Raw genomic sequence first — 23,173 nt, 5'->3', positions numbered from 1 at the left:
CTCTTCTGGACAGAGACCTTATGTTGTGACTGGAATCTGCTGGAGTCACTCTTCCATTCTGGGGATTACAGCTCCTAGTGCTCCTGTTACCACTGGGGCCACTTTGGACTTTAGCTTCAAGATCTGCTCCAATTTCTCCTTCAGGCCTTGGTTCTTCTAGATTTTCTCGTGCTCCTCCTTTCTGATGTTGCTGTCAGTTGGGATTGCCACATTGATTACAAGTGCGGTTTTCTTTGCCTTGTCAACCATTACTATGTCTGGGTGGTTGGTCAGCAGTTGCTTGTCTGTCTGGAATTTGAAGTCCCACAGGACCATATGTAATGGACCAAATGTAATCTTTTTAATGCACATAAAGCATGGTGCTTATTTAAGGAAGGTGTTTATTTTTTCAGATGATGTTTTGAGCCGGTAATTAAATGAGGCAGGTCTTGATTCAAGGTCAGGCTTATAATCTTTCTTATGTATTTGCCTGCCTAGGGACTACGGATGAAAACTAGCTTTGTAGCTATAATCCGGCATATTTACATTTGTTTTTATACTGATGTTCATTAATGTGCATTGTCCCTATTCAAATAAATAAATAATCTAAGAAATATATAAACCTATTTGTGATTCCCCGTAGATCATTCGGTGCCTTCTGGCTGTAACTAATCCATTACATACATATCACAGATTTTGCCCATTGTATACACATACCGGATTTCGATTATAACAGACAAAATTTGCTGGTCCACCTGAATCCATTATATGTGAGTTTTACTGTATACACACAGTGTCCTCCCAAAGTATTGGAATACTTGGTATTTCACAGATTTTGATTTGTTTATGCATTTCAAATACAAAAAAAAAAAAAAAAAAATTCTAACATTATCTTTCTTAAACTCAAACTGAAATCAATTCTCTACAACTTCATATAAATTAATTAAAAATATGAATATGAAAGCCTAGATGATGGGTTGCATAAGTACAATACCTGTAAATAATCAGTTTTATTGTCAGTGTTCTTCAGACAAGTCAGGGGATGGATACATGAACATTTCCAAGTCACTGAATATGTCTTGCCCGTTATTTGCGTCAATCATGAATAAATACAAATAGTATGGCACTCTGTGGTAAATCTGCATGGAGTAGATGGTTCTCAACAACTGAGTAACTGTGCAAGAAGGAGAAGAGTGAGGAAAGCCACAAAGACACTCATTCAGCTCAGAAGAAGTTATAGACTTCTGTGGTTGTGATTGGAGAAATTGTGCACAGTGCATGTTTTGCATTTCATATTACCAGTTATACAGCTTCATGATGAAGTGGCACAGAGGAGGGTTTTCTTAAAAAGACGACCTGAATGTTCAGCTACAATTTGCCATAAGGTACATCTGAGATGCAAGCCTAGATATGATGTTTTGGTGAAAGAACATCCTCCTCTATACTTGTGCCAAATTCAAATGCAGAGCCCAAGCTGTGAGACAAACATTTACACATTATTATACTTTGGAAATTTTGGTTACAGAAAAAACTAATTTTAATTAATGTGTTTTTCATGACCTATCAGCAAAAGTGCCCTGAGAAAAATTACGTATTTGCATGTTTAAATTCTCAGCAGAAGTGAAGAATGTGTGGTTTATTTTATGATTACACCAAAAATGAATTGCTTAAACAGAATTGGCAAACTTAATCTTAAGGTAACTGCAGTAACCTCTGAAGAAGCACTCCATGATGTTTCAGTGCAAGTACAAAAGAGGTCACTCTTAGTTTTGGTTAGCAGGCACATTTTGTGTCTGATTTTTTCATCTGTTCATTTCCATGAAGACCCTCCATAACTGCAACTCCATTTGAGGAAAAAAAAATCCCATGGGAGATTTTATATATACATACATACACATACATATAGACATATGAGGTCTGTTAGAAAAGTATCTAAAGACCTTTTTATTTTTTTCAAAAACTATATGGTTTTGAATCATGTGCGCTTGCATCAGCCAAGCTTGAACCTTCGTGCGCATGGGTGAGTTTTTTCACGCCTGTCGGTTGTGTCATTCGCCTGTGGGCAGGCTTTGAGTGAGCACTGGTCCACCCCCCTTGTCGGATTTTCATTGTCAGGGAAATGGCTGAGCGATTGGAGCAGCGCTGAATCAAATTTTTCCAGAAACTGTGAGAGACAGCCAGGTGGAAACCATTCGGAAGATTCAGACGGCTTTCGGTGAGGATACTCTGGGCGTCACACAGATTAAGGAGCATTACAACCGGATTAAAGATGGCCCACAGCGGCGGAGGGCGTGCTGCGCTCCGAGCGGCCATCGACAGGCTGAAACGACCAGATCATTTCCAAAGTGAAGGCTGTGTTGATCCAGGACGTCGTCTGACTACCAGAGAAATTGCAGAAGAGGTGGACATCAGCACTTTTGTGGCACATTCCACTGTTACAGGAGATTTTGTAACGAAAGACGTGCGGAGGAATTCGCGCGTCGGGACGGAGCTGCAATGGCGCACAGCAAAAAGCACGTCTGTGTTGGAAACCATTTGGAAGATTCAGACGGCTTTCGGTGGCTTTTCAGTCAAGTGAGTATCCCAGAAATTGTGTAACAGCTGGGCATGTCACAACTTGTCCTGTGAGACTTCCAACATTTCTCTCTCTCTCTCATATATTATATATATATATATACACACACACACACACACACACACACACACAGGTGTTAGTTTTTGGGATGAAAATTTACAGGGTGATTCCATAATTTTTTCCTCAGAATTGAGTGAGTCCATATTTTTTTCCCTCTGCTTGGTCTAAAAACGTAACCGTTACTGACTGCCACAATTTGTTTTCTTGATTTCTTATAGTGTTTCTTAAAGCCAGAAAGTTGCCATTTGAAATGACTTTAGTTTTGTGTCATGTCTGTGATCTGCTTTTTTTCTACAAAATTAAACAACTGAATGAACATCCTCTGAGGCCACTGATTCCATAATTATTGCCAGGGGTTATATACACACAGGGTTGGGATGGTTACTTTAAAAATGTATTCTGATACAGTTACTAGTTACCTGTTGACAAATGTAATCGGTAACATATCCCAAGTACCATAACATTAAAGTAATGTAATTTGATTACTTTCAATTACTTCTGGATTACTCCAATATCAAATATGGTAATACAGACAAAAGAAACTAAATATAAATAGTCTTGACCACATAGTACAGTTTATTAAGCAAAAATAAAACTGTTTCTTTTACATGGCATACTCTGTTTTACTTCACATTATGAATTAAGAGCACCACAATATTGTTTTAAACACACCCAGTTTTCAACTGCTAAATTTTCAACAAAAAAAATGCCAAACAAATGAAGGATAATGAAAACTGAGGCGGTGTGCAGATGAATTTGTAATTAAAAGTGGCTTGCAGAACAACATACAAAACAAAGTCTGCTACTTGTTCAGTAAACATAAAATTATCTTTCTTTAGTCTTTCACATAGCATTCGCACCATGTTTAACATATCAGTCCACTTCAAAATAAGAACAGCAGCATAATGAAAACCATTAAGTAAATCCTGTCAGTAAGGAGGCGTGGTCGACATTTTACTTCCGGGCAAGTTAGTGATTTGCGTGCATAGAATTTCAAGAAACAGGTGGAATATGCTGGAAAGCTGCGCATGTTGGCAAAGCCACAAACGGAGGAACAAGAGAGACAATATTTCCTTCCATAAGTAAGTGGTTTTGGTTCTTCTTGTCACTTTGTCTGTGATATTTGGATGATAAGCAGCTGTATGTTTCCTGCCGTGTCGCCCGATGACACGGACCATTAACTCTTCACTTATGTCTAGTTGACATTTTCCACTGCTAGACCAATGCCTAGTTAAAATACTTGTCGTTAGTGATTAAAATTGTTCGACAAGACTGGGATTTTTTTTAATTTGCACCTTAAAATAATGAGATGATAATGACCCGTGCTGTGCCGCACATAGTCACACCTACACATAGAGATGTGTACCCACACCACTGACTTCATGAATGAAACTCGGTCAATAAAGGATAATTGTGTAAAAATATAATATATATATATATAAATGTATTGTAATGGTTTTAGGAGCCGAGCTGCGCTGAACACAGCAGCTACAGGATGCCTCAGCTCAACAGCTTGAACAGCGCAGATCGGTGTAACTTTCAACACTAATATTTGGGAATGTGTGTGTGTGTGTGTGTGTGTGTGTTTGTCAGAGTAAGTTTAATACTTTCCTGACATAATTTAATGTAATTTAATTTTACTGGCTCGATATCCAGGTCAAAATGGCATTTTAACACGTATTTTGTGAGCATTTTTCTGAGTGTGTTCAGTCGCGAATCTCCATTGAAAATGCATTAACATCTGGGTACTTCATCAATATTTTGCCCGGTTAGGAGGCGTCATGTCGCTGTCCATGAAGGGATGTTTTCGTTTCAAAGAAAAAAAATATTATATACAGATAATATCATAAAATGCATTAAAATTGTAATCCTACGAACTAATCCCCATTTTTACTAAATATACCTGTAATCTGAATACGTCTTTTTTTCCGTAACTGTAGTGGAATACAGTTACCTTTTTTTGTATCCTAATTACGTAACGCCGTTACATGTATTCCGTTACTCCCCAAGCCTCTATATGCCCATATAGAGGCTTGGGGAGTGCTCTATATATACTCCCCAAGTATATATATTATATATATATATATATATATATATATATATATATATACATACATACATACATACACACACACACATACATATACACCCATACCCATATGCACACACATACCTATACACCTACCTATACGCATATATGTAAACATGATTGGGATTGACAAAGAGATAGGAGATAGGAGCATCTTTACGATATGTGAAATGGAGTTTAGATATGGTAAGGTGACATTTGTGCTGGGATTTGTAAACGAGTTGCTATTGCACATGACATGTGGACATATTAATATTGCACGTGATTTGTGGACATATTATTGCATGTGGTTATTTCACAGTGTTATTGTACAGTCTGACAGCAGCATGGGCTCAGATTGGGCAGGGTTAAAAAAAAAAGGTAGCTGAGATTTTGGTGGTAATAAATTAAATAAAACTTGTATAATGAGTTGGAATGGCTCGCGAGCCCAGACTGTTTTTAGAACCTTAGACCTCACCAATTTTTTGGAAGAGGAACTCAACCCTTTTATTTCCTGTTATGTAATTTTTAAATGTTAATATATCATCTTAATGTATTTATAAATTGTTTACATTCTTCTTATCGCATACACACTATTATTATTATTTTATTTTTACTTCTGGTTTTGTCATTGGCTTTTTAAATGGACCACAATGGAAATAAGTGTTTTCATTTTCTCGTGTCATGCATGTATTTTTAACATATTTACAATTATATTATGTACTTGAACATACTAAACAAAAATCCCTCACCACACTCACACTTTTAATATAAAGATGAGTTACCACCGCCTGCTGGAATGGTATGTGAGTCCATAATGTAGTTAGCAACATCCATTGTTCAGTTTTGTTAGCTAATATCCGTAGCTTCTTCAAAAATATTTGTCCTATCAACGTTACAGTTTGGTAGCATTCTTGCTTGACTCAAAATACATAAGCATACCAAATAGCAAATATCAGCTCTGATTTCTCCACAGTTTCTCTGTGATCAATGTTAAACGCGCGCGCACACACACACACACACACACACACACACACACACACACACACACACACACACACACACACACAGTGTTTTGTTGTTTCCCGCATTCTGCCGCAAGCAAGTACTTCCAATTTTAGACAGGCAGAAACAGACGGTGACGGAAGACATCAAACACACTACAGTTTTCACTCATGGTAACGGCAACATGAGACTTAACTAAACTGAGTAAACCAATTCAACTACAAATATACAATAATTCTATAACACTAACAACAATGTTAAACTAACATGACCCATATTAACAACATTTAAAACCCCAAACCTCAAACTCCCATGGTGCATTGCAACAAAACATCCATTGTTTACTGGTTAGTTAAAATTGCTAATTTCTCCAAAAATATTTGTCCTATCAACTTTCTGTTTTGCAGCGTTCATCCTTGACCCAAAATACATAAGCATACCAAATGGCAAATGTCAGCTCTAAACCCATTTTTGCGTGATTGAAGCCAAATGCACGCATGCACGTGCCACTTGTCTATAATAATAACAGAGTCATGTTGGAGAAAGCAGTTTCATTCTGTTTTTGCACTTTTTCTGGATCGTGGGGGATCATTTTAGAATGGTGTGCTGTGCAATAGGGGTGTTACATCAACACAGACTTCTGTGCTACAGTGTTCACAATCACAGCCCTAAATGTTTACAGTCACATTTTAAACTGTACTTTATTCATATGTCTACATTCATATATATATATATATATATATATATATATATATACATATATATACGAGGTCTGTTAGAAAAGTATCCGACCTTTTTTTTTTTTCTTCAAAAACCATATGGATTTGAATCACGTGTGATTGCATCAGCCAAGCTTGAACCTTCGTGCTCATGCATGAGTTTTTTCACGCCTGCAGGTTGCGTCATTCGCCTGTGAGCAGTGGTCCACCCCTCTCGTCGTTTTTTTATTGCGAATAAATGTCTGAACGATTTGGAGCTTTGCTGCATCAATTTTTTTCCAGAAACTGAGAGACCTCCAGGTGGACACTGTTCGGAAAATTAATATGGCTTTCAGGGACGATTTTATGGGGATTACACAGATTAAGGAGTGATCCAGACGGTTTAAAGACCACCCACAACTGCTGAGAGCGCGCTGTGCTCTGAGCGCCGATCGACAGGCTCAAACCCCGCTGAAACAACCAGATCATTTCCAACGTGAAGGCTCTGTTGATCCGGGACGTCGTCTGACTTTCACAAAAAGGCAGAAGGCGTGGACATCAGCACTTTTTCGGCACATTCCACTGTTACAGGAGTTTTTTTTCATGGAAAGAAAAGTGGAGGGATGCACCGCGGAGCCGTTCATTACGCGGCACAAAACCACCTCCATGTTGGTCTCACAGGACGGCTTTCAGGTGGATTTCAGACGGCTGTCGGTTGCTTTTCAGTCGTGTGATTATCCGAGAAATTGAGCATGAGCTGGACATGCCCCAACATGTCCTGTGAGGCTTCATCACGGCGTTGCTTTGCGCCATGAGGCTCCACCGCGACGCGTGGAACTCCTCCGCATGTCTGTCTCAATGTGCCCAAAAAGTGCTGATGTCCACGTCTTTTCACAATTCCTGTGCTAGTCAGACGACATACCGGATCAAGACAGTGTCCAGTTTAGAAATGAACAGCACATTCCACTGTTACAGGAGTTTTTGTCATGGAAAGAGGAGCGGAGTTCCGCGCGTCATGGTGGAGCCGCATGGTGCAAAGCAACGCCGTGATGAAGCCTCACAGGACATGTTGGGGCATGTCCAGCTCATGCACAATTTTTCAGTTAGTCACACGACTGAAAACCCACCGACAGCTGTCTGAAATCCACCTGAAAGCCGTCCTGTGAGACCAACACGGAGGTGGTTTGTGCCGCATAATGAACGGCTCCATGGCGCGTCCCTCCGCTTTTCTTTCCATGAAAAAAACTCCTGTAACAGTGGAATGTGCCGAAAAAGTGCTGATATCCACGCCTTCTGCCTTTTTGTGAAAATCAGACGACGTCCTGGATCAACAAAGCCTTCACTTTGGAAATGATCTGGTTGTTTCAGCGGGGTGTGAGCCTGTCCATCGGCGCTCGGAGCGCGGCACGCTCTCAGCAGTTGTGGGCGGTCTTTAAACCGTCTGGATCACTCAATCTGTGTAATCCCCATAAAATCGTCGCTGAAAGCCATATTAATTTTCCGAATGGTGTCAACCTGGAGGTCTCAGTTTCTGGAAAAAAATTGATGCAGCAAAGCTCCAAATCGTTCAGACATTTATTCACAATAAAAAAACGACGAGAGGGGTGGACTAGTGCTCACTCAAAGCCTGCTCACAGGCGAAAGACGCAACCGACAGGCGTGAAAAAAAACTCACGAATGCGCACGAAGGTTCAAGCTTGGCTGATGCAATCACATATATACATATATACATATATACACATATATATATATAATTTTATTTTCGTCTTTCCTATTCTTGCATTTTTCATGCCTTTCAGACCATTTCTCAATGCCTCCCTACCTCCATCTCATCTCATGTGTGATCACATTAACAAATGTGTCTCCCTGCAGGTAGAGAGCTCAAGCTGTTCTTATCTCTGCACGATATAAAAGACTTCTCCATTGATATCTACTGTAGGATAAAATGATGAAGATCCATGGTTTGGAGCTCAAACTGAAATCAAAGAGTACAACGCAGACGAATTATATTGGAAAATGGTTAAAGGTTCTTCTTTCTGCCTCACAGTCATTTCTAGGAATTTATCCACTTTTAATTTTAATTTAACCAGGTTAGTACCATTGAGATCAAGATTTTTTTTTTATTACAAGGGAGATCTGCACAATTATTAAGTTTCCAGTTCACCTAAAATCTGCATGTCTCTGGATGTGGGAGGAAGCCGGAGCATCCAGAGGGAACCCATGCAAACATGGGGAGAACATGCAAACGCCACACAGAAAGGACACAGGTGGGAATCAATCCCATGACCTGCTTGCCGTAAGGCAGCAGTGTGTCAGGGTGGGTCCGGGCTCAGGGCGAGGTTATGGGTTTGTACCCTGTTGTCATCTGCCTCCCCGGAGTGCCAGCTCATTGATCTTCATATCTTCGTTCCAGCCCTGTTCTCGTCTCGTATACCTCAGTGTTTTTTGACCTCGTTCTTCTTTTCCGGATTTTGCTCTCTGCCTCTGACATTGTGTCTCACTGTGCCTTCGACCTCAGCCTGTTCCTGACTATGTATTTTGCCTTGCCCTCATCTGTACCTTTGCTACGCTGCCTGCCTTTCTGTGTACCGGACCCTGGACTGTCTGTAAGATAAAGATTATTATTACACCGCATCGTCTGAGAGTTTGCATTTGTGTCCAAACACCTTCTGTGTCATGTGACCACGAATCCTGACACAGTGCTAACCATTAAGCCACCATGCTGCCCCAGTTTAGAGAAGAGGTCCAGTCAATCTCCACAAACACTGAGTATACCATTTGTATTTACCATTCCCTTCATCGATTTAATATAACCTGAGTTACATTTACACTTGTATGTTTACACATTCTGTCAGACTGTTGTCCTGACCAGGGTGAACCCCGTCTCACACCCTCTGACTGCTGGGATAGGCTCCAGTCCCCCATGACCCTTATTTAGACTAAGTAGTTGAAGATGAGTGAGTGAGAGTGAGTTACTTTGTCAATTATTTGAGGAGTTAATATAATTAGTTTTTAAAATGACAAAAAAAAAGGTATTCATGATCAGAGCACAAAAGTTATATGTTTGCATATATTATTTTTTTGAATAAAGTTTAGACCAGATAAATACAAAAGTAAACCCCTTCAGCATCTCATATATATATATATATATATATATATATATATATATATATATATATATATATCATTGCCGTATTGCGGTGTATGGTAATTTAGTTCAGAACAGGCTCACTTCAAGAACAGAGCGATAACAAATAACACTGTGTAAGGAGGGAAGTTGCCAAGGTGACAGGTGACAACTTGGAAGGAATTACAAACTTCTTTGGATGCAAATGAAGAAACTGGCCATGTTGGGTAACTTTTGGCTGTCACTTCACTATTTACAGCTTCATAAAGATGTCAGATATCTGAGACTGTTGTGCTCTGGAATTTATTTTCCTCACAGAGAGATAAATGTGGGGCCATAACTAAAATTTGTTTCTGATCTTTATTTCTTTGCATTTTTGACAAAATGTGTTCCGCCTTTGTCATTGGATATTGGTGCTACAATATGAATTAAGCCTTTCAAAGACATGCACCATCAGTCAAACTAAGCGCATGTATTTGCCGCACTTTTCCAAGCAAGCAGGCAAGAAGCAATATTGCATCTTGATGGAACAAGACAGACGTCTGCGCTTTGCCAGTGTAATGCCGCCTTTCAACAGACTGCAGCTGTTAGACCAACACAAGGATATTAAATCTCAGCCAGTGTCTACAACAACACCAGAAGGGGCAGATGTGCCCCTTTACATTGCTGATTGAACCATTATTTGTCTTAAAATGAGACACAACATGATTCAGTCTGGGGAATCATTTCCTAAAAGCAATGTAATTGCTTTATCTTAGGTCAATCTCCAACCTTCCTTTTCTCTCAAAAATTCTTGAAAGGGTAGTTGTAAAACAGCTAACTGATCATCTGCAGAGGAATGGTCTATTTGAAGAGTTTCAGTCAGGTTTTAGAATTCATCGTAGTACAGAAACAGCATTAGTGAAGGTTACAAATGATCTTATGGCCTCAGACAGTGGACTCATCTCTGTGCTTGTTCTGTTAGACCTCAGTGCTGCTTTTGATACTGTTGACCATACAATTTTATTACAGAGGTTAGAGCATGCCATAGGTATTAAAGGTACTGCGCTGCAGTGGTTTGAATCATATTTATCTAATAGATTACAATTTGTTCATGTAAATGGGGAATCTTCTTCACAGACTAAGGTTAATTATGGAGTTCCACAAGGTTCTGTGCTAGGACCAATTTTATTCACTTTATACATGCTTCCCTTAGGCAGTATTATTAGACGGCATTGCTTAAATTTTCATTGTTACGCAGATGATACTCAGCTTTATCTATCCATGAAGCCAGAGGACACACACCAATTAGCTAAACTGCAGGATTGTCTTACAGACATAAAGACATGGATGACCTCTAATTTCCTGCTTTTAAACTCAGATAAAACTGAAGTTATTGTACTTGGCCCCACAAATCTTAGAAACATGGTGTCTAACCAGATCCTTACTCTGGATGGCATTACCCTGACCTCTAGTAATACCGTGAGAAATCTTGGAGTCATTTTTGATCAGGATATGTCATTCAAAGCGCATATTAAACAAATATGTAGGACTGCTTTTTTGCATTTATGCAATATCTCTAAAATTAGAAAGGTCTTGTCTCAGAGTGATGCTGAAAAACTAATTCATGCATTTATTTCCTCTAGGCTGGACTATTGTAATTCATTATTAGGTTGTCCCAAAAGTTCCCTGAAAAGCCTTCAGTTAATTCAAAATGCTGCAGCTAGAGTACTAACAGGGACTAGAAGGAGAGAGCATATCTCACCCATATTGGCCTCTCTTCATTGGCTTCCTGTTAATTCTAGAATAGAATTTAAAATTCTTCTTCTTACTTATAAGGTTTTGAATAATCAGGTCCCATCTTATCTTAGGGACCTCATAGTAAAATGGACTGCATTTATATAGCGCTTTTCCATCTGCATCAGACGCTCAAAGCGCTTTACAATTATGCCTCACATTCACCCCGATGTCAGGGTGCTGCCATACAAGGTGCTCACTACACAACGGGAGCAATAGGGGATTAAAGGCCTTGCCCAAGGGCCCTTAGTGATTTTCCAGTCAGGCGGGGATTTGAACCCATGATCTTCTGGACTCAAGCCCAACACCTTAACCACTAGTACCATATCACCCCAATAGAGCGCTTCGCTCTCAGACTGCAGGCTTACTTGTAGTTCCTAGGGTTTGTAAGAGTAGAATGGGAGGCAGAGCCTTCAGCTTTCAGGCTCCTCTCCTGTGGAACCAGCTCCCAATTCGGATCAGGGAGACAGACACCCTCTCTGCTTTTAAGATTAGGCTTTAAACTTTCCTTTTTGCTAAAGCTTATAGTTAGGGCTGGATCAGGTGACCCTGAACCATCCCTTAGTTATGCTGCTATAGACTAAGACTGCTGGGGGGTTCCCATGATGCACTGAGTGTTTCTTTCTCTTTTTGCTCTGTATGCACCACTCTGCATTTAATCATTAGTGATTGATCTCTGCTCCCCTCCACAACATGTCTTTTTCCTGGTTCTCTCCCTCAGCCCCAACCAGTCACAGCAAAAGACTGCCCCTCCCTGAGCCTGGTTCTGCTGGAGGTTTCTTCCTGTTAAAAGGAGTTTTTCCTTCCCACTGTCGCCAAGTGCTTGCTCACACGGGGTCGTTTTGACCGTTGGGGTTTTTACGTAATTATTGTATGGCCTTGCCTTACAATATAAGGCGCCTTGGGGCAACTGTTTGTTGTGATTTGGCGCTATATAAATAAAATTGATTGATAATTTATGATACTTGTGAGTTGGGCTGGATGATGTGGCCAAATATTCAAACAATTATGCATAGTTCTCCATCCTTCAGTTCAAGGCCTGCAACTAACCTGTGTCAAGAAAACTGAAAGTGATATCCTAATATTAAGAATAAATCCCCCCAGACCCAACTTTTTTTGGAATGTTTTAGAGGCCTGGCTTTGCAACAGACTGGCATTCCTGTCCAGCTTGTACCCTGCCTCACGCCCTGTGACTGTTGGGATAAGCTCCAGCCCCACCAGGACCATTAATTTTAAGTAAGTGGGTATTGAAAATAAATGGATTGATGTAGGAGGCCTGAAAAACTGAGCTTAAAAATGTTCACCAGCTATCAGTAGCGTGATCCATTCAGCCCAGTTAATCCACAATTATTGAGAAAATAAGCAGGTCATAATTTTTGATGTCCACACCAAAGCAATCCGTTATAAGAACCACAGCGCAGTCCTCAATAATACATTTTAATAAACATCCAATCTGAAGTTAGCCTGTTAACTTAGCTTGTTGGTAACTTGAAGATGGGGAGCATGTTCAGACTTCATCTGTCATGCCCAGGTCATGCACAGTATCAACCATATTTTAACTCTTTATCCAAATATGGGTTAGTCATGACATAGACAGGGAAAGTGCTGCCAACATGGTGAGACCCACAGCAGCAATTTTTTGGTGGCTGGGGCTCTATAGAAAACCTATGGTTGATATTATGCAGGGTTTGTCCAGTATATACTATGCTGACAATCAACTGTGATGACTGGAGCAAAACTATAGTGAGGCAGACAGACAAACAGGACAAATGGGACATACAATACTATGCTCAACACAGACACACCAACAACAAACAACAACTGATGAAAGCACGTACTGATAATACAGCAGTGATGAATAGAATGGGAGACAGGTGAGTGCATTATGTCATGATCAGGTCTGTGCAGAGTGCTGTTGTATATATTTTCACCGTTATGTTTGCTTAGTGTTTTGGTGGAGGGACCTTTCTTGTCTGGTGTCTAGTGCTTGATGTTTCCCTCCTGCCCTCTTTCCTGCTTGCCATGGCCCGTTCCAGATCGTTCCTCACACACCTGTCTTGCATTTCTTCCTGATCATTCCCTCTATTTAAGTCACACCCTTTTCTTCACCTGTTTGTAAAATTGGTGTGCCTTGTGCCTTTTATCTAGTGTTTGCTTACCTATGTTCTGACCTTTCTGCCTCACTTTTGGATTTTGTCTATAAATCATGTTCCAGACACGGTTGCTTATATCTGCCTGCTTTTTTTGTGTACTGAACCCTGCCACACCTGTTATTAAACTCTGAAGCTTTACCATTTGAATCCAGCGTTTGTGTCCTACCTCCTCGAACCACATTAGCTGAATGACACGCAGGTGTGCAGATGAGGAAACAAGACAGGTACCAATTACACACAGGGAGGAACAGCACTCATCAAACAGACCCCAATATACACCAAAACCCCAGAATCAGACAAAGAGTGGCACCTGACAGTTACCCCCACCCCCAACCCAGAAGACCCATGAAGAAATAGAAAAGTAAGAAATTCAACCTGCTCCAGTTCCTCATCACGGTGGTTCAACATTTGTTTGTCTGACACACACACACCCATGCGCAACTTTGCTGTCTCCACAGCGGGACTCATGCATAGCTGTTCATCCTCTCTGCTTCTTCAGGCTTTCTCCAGACTGCTCAATCTTTTGGACGTCAACCAGGATTTACTTCATGGGAAACCACATGGCAGAAATCTTTGCTCCACAGTCTAAAACATAAGATTACGTTTGGCAGGTCATCTTGGCAGAACAATATTGGTCAACTACCATCTTCAGGTGTGCTGCATTAGTGGAAAATTAAATCAGATAATGAAATAAGGTACAAAATTGAACAAATCTGTAGCAGTGCCACAAATGTTGGCCCATAATTATATCATCTGGCTGGTGCTATGGTGCTGTCTTGGAAAACAACCAATCACACCAATCACACACGTGCAATAATGGATTCACTTGATGCATTACATTCTGGCTCTCTCATCTCCACAATTTCAATTCAATTTAAATTTAATTTACAGCTTGTGAAATATCCATAAATATTTCAGAAACAGCCCCATTCTTAAATATCAGTTTTACTGAGTGCTCCTCCAACTGCTCCCCTTTATCCTTTTGTAATATCATTACTTTTGTTGTTGATATTGATATATTTTAACATGCAATAATTTTTTGATTGAGCCCATCTTCTTGCAATAAATTTCTCAAACTTTCCATTGGATAGGAGCATCTATCAGGCCTGAATACCATAACTGAATGAGGTTCTCTGCCCATATTAACCCGTATCGACCTGCTGGTGCTTTGATTTATGGATCTTTGTGTTGCTGTCAGTAGAATAGTGTCAAGTTGGACACCCAAATTGACTTGTACACTGTTTTTATAGATCATTGCAATAGTGGTGATGGTCAAGTGGTTAAAGTGGGTAGGCTTGAAACAAGTTCAAGTCCCCTTCAGAGTGGAAAAATCACTGAGAGCCCTTGGGCACAGTCCAAATTGCCACTGTTGATCACCTTGCAGGAATGCACCCTGCCACTGGTGGTAATGAGTGAATGCATGGTGTCACTATAAAGTGGTTTGAGCACAAAACTGTGATATAAATGTAGTTAATTTATATACAGTCAAACAACAGTTTTAACTGCATGGGGAAAGTAATGTGCTTGCAGAAACAAAATGCTATAAAAAGTAGCAAAGCCTGTATTTTTCCCCCAAACTGTCAGGTTTTTATGGAATAATAAATACAGTCTGGTTTAAAAAGGTTGTTGCTCTGCATTGCAGCTGTAAGGTCTTGTTTTGTGCATCATTACCACAGACACAAGTTGTTTTGGCTGTGCTCAGTTTCAGGCGCCTCCCTTGGGGGTTGTGGGTTTGACACCAAAGCACTTCCTGCATAGTTAATTACATCCTTTTGCTTGTTATGCTTCAGGGCTCTATCACAAGCTGATAAGAAATAGAGAAACATTTAGTATCACAGTATATATATGATAGTACTGCCGTTAGAAGAGGCAGCGTGGTGGCCAAGTGGTCAGTGCACTTTCTTCACAAACTGAAGGTTCCTGGTTCAGTGCCACCTGTGTCCATTCTCCTTGAACACCACATATGCCAAATAAATATGCAGATCCACTGGTACAGTAATACACAGCAGTGGTATACAGTTACAGAAAGTGCAGCATAGAAGAACCGCAGAGGGTGAACAGCTTTCCATCAGATAACTTAGCATTTTATTTGCTGTGATACAGATAAAACCAAAGGACTTAACTTGGTTTCATGTGTGCTGACATCAGGGGTGCCAAAAGAGGAGAATAAGGAGAAGGATTCTAGAGGCCCATGATTGACAGGGGCCCAAAGGAGCCCTACTAATACAATTATAATACTGACAAAATAATATGGGGGGTGGCCCAGTAAGATTTCTTTTCATGGGGCCCACAATCCCTGGCAGCGCCCCTGGCTGAAATTCTTCACATGCCAAACTGCATCCAGGGTGGTCAATGGTCCACGAGGTTAGACTCTACTCCATTTTTGGGGTTGGTGACATGATTGGCACTTAAAGATCTATTGTTTCCACATTCTAGAGTGACTTTGCTCCTCCTTTCCATCGAGGACTGGCATGCTTTATCAAGAAGATCGGGGTAAAGCTATTGGTAGCCTCCTGTCTTGAAAAGATGAAGCCACTGGGGAGCACCAAGGATCTTGTCTCTTGGAGGTGTTGAATGGTGCAGTGCTGAGAGTTCATCCACTGCATTGTGGTATCCAGGTCCAACTCTGAAGTGAGACAAGCGGATGGGTATCTGGAACATCCTCTCAGAAGACCATCTTCCACTGCTGCTGAGGAAGCTTGGTAATGTCCACTGGGGTTTGCACATTTGGAAGTGGCCAGATGGTCTGGTCACTCTTGTTTTTCATTTGTCTTGAATTTCTTTCCAATTGAGTTCAATGGGTCCCAGACCCGGAGTCTAAAGTTGCACCTTAAACATTACTGGCATTGTATCTGAGGGCTCTAGTCAAAATGGTGACGGCAGTTGTTGTGGCTGACCAGCTCCTTCCAATGTTTGAGATATCGTCCCTGGAATCAGCATATAAAGGGGATTGGACTTGCGGCTTATTTGGGTTTCCTGTCTGTTGTCTTAGTCAAGGCTCTGTGGTGATGGACATTTCACTGAAGGAAACTTTTTTCTCACAGCTTCACTTTGTGATTGACAGGTGCCTGAGAGGCGACAATTCACTGGTTATGGGTGATTTCATTGTGACCGCTGGCAATGACATGGCTGACTGCATATGTCCCCATATGTGGGTGATTCTTTAACTACGGGCACTACTGGCCTTGTAAATGTAATTTCCACCACACCACTGCCTTACAATATAAAGCGCCTTGGGGCAACTGTTTGTTGTGATTTGGCGCTATATACATGTGCTCTGATGTCACTGTTTATCTCCATAGAAACTACCCAAACAATCTTTCATACAAACTGTTTAAAGGGACATTAGTGTTGTGGTAGAAATTACGGCAATAGTGTGGGACAACTACTTTTTGTTTAAAAAAATCACAATAGTTGTATGACATTGAATACCCCAATTATGTTTTGATTATTTTACTGATAGTTTATTCAGAGATATTTTAAAACATTAGAAAAAAACGTTTCTTTGCCATTCATTTTATCATTGAAGATCAGAAGTCTGGGTGTGGGACAAGCACAAAACGGCAATATTTGCATATAATGATGCTGAAAAAAGGTGAAAAAGTCATCATAGACTACTAGAACAAATTTCTTAACACACTTTCATTGTAAAGATAACTATAAAAGTGTGAAATTCCCCCTTTTTTCTGTTTTTCATACAATATGATCAAAGAACATAATAAGTGCCTGTAGTCTAAGAATCACCCGTGTGTGTGTGTTCTTGTCTTTGTACTGTGCTGCCCTTGATCAAAGCTAGACAGCTAATTAACATCTATATTCCTCTAATAAATACACAGGGCTTGACTCTTCTTGCCCTTTTATTGCTAGAGTCTTTTGTGCTCTGTAAAACTGAAACATTACAGAGAAATTAAATAAATACAAGGCAACTCTGTGCCATATTTTTAAACACACACACACACCTTGGCTCCGGCTACTAATCAGTGTAGTGGAACAGAGCTAAACTAACTTACTGCAAACAGAGCAAATTTCAACACAACAAAGTATCTAACGTGATGTTCTGTTGATCAGTGGGTCCCAGACTTTTTATGCAGGGCCCCCTTTTTTGGAAATCAGAACATTTCTCTCCACTCCAACACACAAAACATGTCTTATGCTTCCAACTCCACTGAAATTTATCACAATTTATACAAAACTACAACTTCTTATTGAACAAATCAGAATAAGTAAAGTGACAAATCACTTTTACAGTGAAATTATTAAGTGACATGCATCATGTAGCTGATTTTTTTTAATAGCTCTCACAAGCCTGTCCAAGTTCTGCTAACAGTGTTCAAGCATGATCATCACTTATGCCAGATACAACTCATGATTACCACCGCAAAAGCTGTACAAAAACAGTAACACACACAAAAGTGTATAACTATAAACTATTATATATATAAAATATGAATATTTGAACTGTCCCTGTTCCTTAATGTATCATAAAAAGCAATGTAGCCAAAACATACAAAAAAAAAAAAATCCTACAGCAAGAGACTGTTTACAACAAACCGAACCAGTCATTTGCCTCTTCCATGCCCCTCACTCCCACAATAGAGTGTTTTCAATTACATCAGAATTATGGCCGTGCCGGCCCCTTTGGCCATCTTGGTGGTATTTGCAAGTAAACAACAGGTAGTGGAAGCATACGTTTTACTCTTTCCGATGGCAAAAGTGTGCAAAAACATCACAAAATGTTTGTTAGACAGCCGCAAGATATACGAGGTCTGTCCAAAAAGTATCGGACCTTTTTATTTTTTGCAAAAACCATATGGATTTGAATCACGTGTGATTGCATCAACCAAGCTTGAACCTTTGTGCGCATGCGTGAGTTTTTTCACGACTTTCGGTTGCGTCATTCGCCTGTGAGCAGGCTTTGTGTGAGCAGTGGTCCACCCATCTTGTCGGATTTTTATTGCGAATAAATGTCTGAACGATTTGGAGCTTTGCTGCATCAAACTTTTCCAGAAACTGTGAGAGACCTCCAGCTGGACACCATTCGGAAAATTTAGATGGCTTTCAGCGACGATTTTATGGGGATTACACAGATTAAGGAGTGCTCCAGCTGGTTTAAAGACCGCCCACAGCGTCTGAGAGCGCGGCGCGCTCCGAGCGCCGATCGACAGGCTCAAACCCCGCTGAAACAACCAGATCATTTCCAACGTGAAGGCTTTGTTGATCCGGGACGTCGTCTAACTTTCACAAAAAAAGCAGAAGGCGTGGACATCAGCACTTTTTTGGCACATTCTACTGTTACAGGAGTTTTTTTCATGGAAAGAGAAGCAGAGGATTGCGCCACCATGCCGCTTATGGCGCGGGACAAAACCACCTCCGTGTTGGTCTCACAGGACGGCTTTCAGGTGGCTTTCAGACGGCTTCCGGTTGCTTTTCAGTCGTGTAAGTATCCGAGAAATTGTGCATGAGCTGGACATGCCCCAACATGTCCTGTGAGGATTCATCACGGCGGTGCTTTGCGCCATGCGGCTCCGCCGCGACGCGCAGAGTTCCTCCGCACGTCTGTCTCAATGTGCCGAAAAAGTGCTGATGTCCAAGTCTTCATTAATTCCTGTGGTAGTCAGACGACATACCGGATCAAGACAGCGTCCAGTCTAGAAATGAACGGCACATTCCACTGTTACAGGAGTTTTTGTCATGGAAAGAGGAGCGGAGGAACTCCGCGCGTTGCGGCGGAGCCGCATGGCGCAAAGCAACGCCGTGATGAAGCCTCACAGGACATGTTGGGGCATGTCCAACTCATGCACAATTTCTCGGATACTCACACGACTGAAAAGCCAGGCTGACAATGTAATTTGTCAAATATATCAAAATATAAATAAATTGATTGATTGAAAAGCAACCGGAAGCCGTCTGAGCCATCTGAAAGCCGTCCTGTGAGACCAACACGGAGGTGATTTTGTCCCGCGCCATGAGCGGCATGGTGGCGCAATCCTCCACTTCTATTTCCATGAAAAAAACTCCTGTAACAGTAAAATGTGCTGAAAAGGTGCTGATGTCCACACCTTCTGCCTTTTTTGTGAAAGTTAGACGACGTCCCAGATCAACAAAGCCTTCACGTTGGAAATGATCTGGTTGTTTGAGTGGGGTTTGAGCCTGTCGATCGGCGCTCGGAGCGCGCCGCACTCTCAGACACTGTGGGCGGTCTTCAAACCAGCTGGAGCACTCCTTAATCTGTGTAATCCCCATAAAATCGTCGCTGAAAGCCATATTAATTTTCCGAATGGTGTCCACCTGGAGGTCTCTCACAGTTTCTGGAAAAATTTGATGCAGCAAAGCTCTAAATCATTCAGACATTTATTCGCAATAAAAATCCAACGAGAGGGGTGGACCACTGCTCACTCAAAGCCTGCTCACAGGCAAATGACGCAACCGACAGGCGTGAAAAAACTCACGCATGCGCACGAAGGTTCATGCTTGGCTGATGCAATCACAAGTTATTCAAATCCATATGGTTTTTGCAAAAAATAAAAAGGTACGATACTTTCTGGACAGACCTTGTAGAGGTGGACTCTGCAGTGAAATACGATCGCACTATGAGATGATGATGAAGTTAATTGGTGATGAAGATTGTATGAAATGCCATCAACTGCAAGTTCACAGAGTGAGCGTTCACTGTGTGGTGTAACATACATACACATCGTTAATTTTTTATTTTTTGCGGAGCCCAACCTACAAAAACTTGGATGTCTATAACCAGTTTGATTGTGACTGGGTCCAAAAAAAAAAAAAAAAGTCACAGATTGTGGAGGACGAATGGAAAAGTAATGCAATCAGCACATCCACAGCACATGAATTATCTTTATTGCTGTCTCACCTTCACTTTTCCTGCTGCTCTGCCACATGATGGCAAATTACGTTAAATGCTTTTCATATTAAAGTTAACTTCCTTTAATAACCATCATTGTTAAATCTCAAATGTGGGAGTTTGTGCATTTACTGATATTCAGGCTCTGTTTGGCTTTGACAATTGTTAATCTACAGGTGAGTTTAAAAATGTTTGATTTGTGATGTTTTTATCCAGATGAGAATGTTCAATGGACAGATTTAAAAATAAAATGGTCTTGGAACATTAAGATAATTATTAAAATGGTAATATTGTAGAAAATCACCTTTTACATTCTGCCAGTTTTGTTTCACAAGGTTTGCCCTGATTACTGATCATCTCAAGCAGTCTATACTAATGCTGGTTCATGTCTCTGTCTGACCGATTACGGCAGCTGACAACGCCACAATAATTCACCATGACAGCAATTAAACATGACAATACATGCCATATAAACAGAAGGGATGAATGAATACCGCCAAGATGGCCAACTTCCGCGATCGTGACATCACGTGAAACACACCCGTCGCTATAGACCCTGTGCAATAACGTCACTGGGTACCGCCCTCCCGCCATGTTGGAGTGTCCTCCGGACGATGTAGACAGAAGCATTGAAGAGAGTGAATCCCTACCTAATTTACGCGTGGAGGATAAAGTGTACATACATGAAAAGTTGAAAATCACTCGGAAGAAAAGCGCGCACCAAACACATTAAAAAGCACACGCGCCAAACGCGGAAAAAAGCGCGCACCAAATATATTAAAAACACATTAAAAAGCACACGCACACACGCAGTGTGGTTACTCAACTGCATGTAGATATTATGACAATTTTGCATATTCTAGGATTTATAAGTGAAATAAATACTATACATGAAACACACTAAATAGGGAGACTGACCTTTAATGAAATGATCTGAACAGATCCGTAGACTGGCCAAACTGGACTCGGATGTAAGGTCACTTCTAGCTATCCGTGCTAGCCAGATTGCTCGCCTGTTTGAAGACAGTTCTCGCGTATTTTCTCCTTGATGCTCGATAATTGCCGGTAGCCTGAAGAAACTGTGATTAGTTTCCCTGTTCTTACGATTACTACAGCCGATTATACCACAAAAACTCGGCATTTTATCGCAAATATCTGCAGCTAGCTAGTGTGCGTCTGTAGTGTGCGCGTCTTGTTTGTCCCCCAACAAGGCGGAACGGAAGTTTCGTGACGTCATTTTGTGAGTTTGTTGGAAAGTTTGTCTACGTATGTAATCACGTCAGTGTTGCCCAGCAACAATCAGTTACTGTGTTTATGGGGGGATACGAAGCGTGAGTTTTTGCCAGCAGACAGCAGCTAGTTTTTGTGCTTTCCTAAATGTGGATATACGTAACTGGTTTAAAACCCCAACATCGGTAACTTCGGATAAACCAACACATGATGTCGTTGGCAAAGCAAACCCTGGACCCATTTCTACCTCCGTGGATCCTGTACTGACACAGGGTGGACGAAAGAGAGGACAGCGCTGGCACTCTACTCAAAGTAGGTCCAAATTTTTATTGTGTGTGTGTGTCAGAGGCGATTGCTCTAAGACTGCAAGCGAAGCTCAGCTTCTCCTAAATTGTCAAAAAATAAGTGATCAAATATAGACTGTTGTGTGTACATGTCACTGACTAAATATGCGCTACAACGCGCTCATCTTTTGTTCAGAATCAGCTTTTTATCACTGGTAACGACGCGGATTTCCTCTCACTCAAACCCGCAGCTTCACTGTGCTTTAGCGAAGCAAAGACTGCAGAAAAACGAGACGAGTCATTGGATAAATGCTGGGCTTTGTCCCGCCCATCGGACGCTCAGCGTGTCTGGGGTCTATGGGGCAGTGGGCTGGCCTCGGCTGGCCCGGACGCTCAGCTTCTGCATGATTGGATGATCTGTCTGAGGCTGAATCCGTTTTTGATTGACAGCGAAATGAGCGAATGGTGTAAACATCCGTGTGAGCATTTTTTTAATTTTCATTCTGAGTTGAACCGGAGACTTTCCTAATCCTCTTAGCGGCATTTTCTTTGTTAAAAACGACTAGCGACAAATCGAGCTTCTATTTCTGGTGGGGTTTTTTTGGAGCTGCTTGTGTTTGGAGACTGACTTCTATCACTCTTTCTGACCTCTATCGCAGTTTCTGTCTCTACCGAGCAGCGGGTGCTGCTGAGCTCCTCCACCGTCACAAAGCACTCACAGGCGGACAAACTTCACACTAGCCTCGCGCCAGTTCCAGCTAGCGAGCTAGCTAGGTAGCAAGCTGCACATAATGGCAGACAATTTGAATGTTGTGGACCGGATTTTGGCGAAGCCATTTGATAGTCTTCCTTACGAAGAAAAACAGAGTTAAACAGCAGGGCAGATCAGCTCCTCAGATTAATTTGGTGCAAAAGGTGGGGAAAAGTAACAGGTCTTTTCAGCTGTCCTGGTATGACAAAGTGAGCTAGCTGAGTGGAAGTGCTGTAACAAATAAAATGTACTGTTTCTTGAAAAGGAACGGAGGGTAGAATTTACGTATAAATAAACCGACACATTTTATGACGTAGGCCGAAATTGAGCTTCCCCTCCTTGAAGGACCAGCATCCACCACAGGTAGGTAGGTAGGTAGGTGTGTGTGTGTGTTGGCAATTGGTAGTATTGCGACTGCGACCCCTGTGTTGGTTGCTTTGACATGCATCCGCCGTGGTGTTTTTTTTTTTTTTTTTAGTTTGAGATGCTGTGTGTGATCTAATACGTTATTTGTACTTGTGTTTGTGTGCGTGCGAACATGTGCGCGCGTGTGTGTGTGTGTGTGAGAGTGCGCTGGTCCGGTCATGGTTAATGTGATGATTATT

General features: G+C 41.2%; 1 long non-coding RNA gene across 1 annotated transcript; it reads right to left on the bottom strand.

Moving 5' to 3' along the window:
* Positions 1-458: 458 nt before the first annotated feature.
* LOC117503217 lies at positions 459-8,958 on the bottom strand. Its single transcript, XR_004558519.1, has 3 exons — positions 8,945-8,958; positions 3,158-3,171; positions 459-585 (listed from the first exon to the last, which is right to left on the bottom strand). It is a non-coding gene; the product is annotated as an uncharacterized LOC117503217 (long non-coding RNA).
* Between the last annotated feature and the right edge of the window lie 14,215 nt (positions 8,959-23,173).

This window comes from Thalassophryne amazonica, chromosome 2 (genome assembly GCF_902500255.1).
Source record: "Thalassophryne amazonica chromosome 2, fThaAma1.1, whole genome shotgun sequence".
NCBI lineage: Eukaryota > Metazoa > Chordata > Actinopteri > Batrachoidiformes > Batrachoididae > Thalassophryne > Thalassophryne amazonica.
Note: the sequence above shows the minus strand (reverse complement) of the source record. Positions and strands in the feature narration are given on the sequence as shown.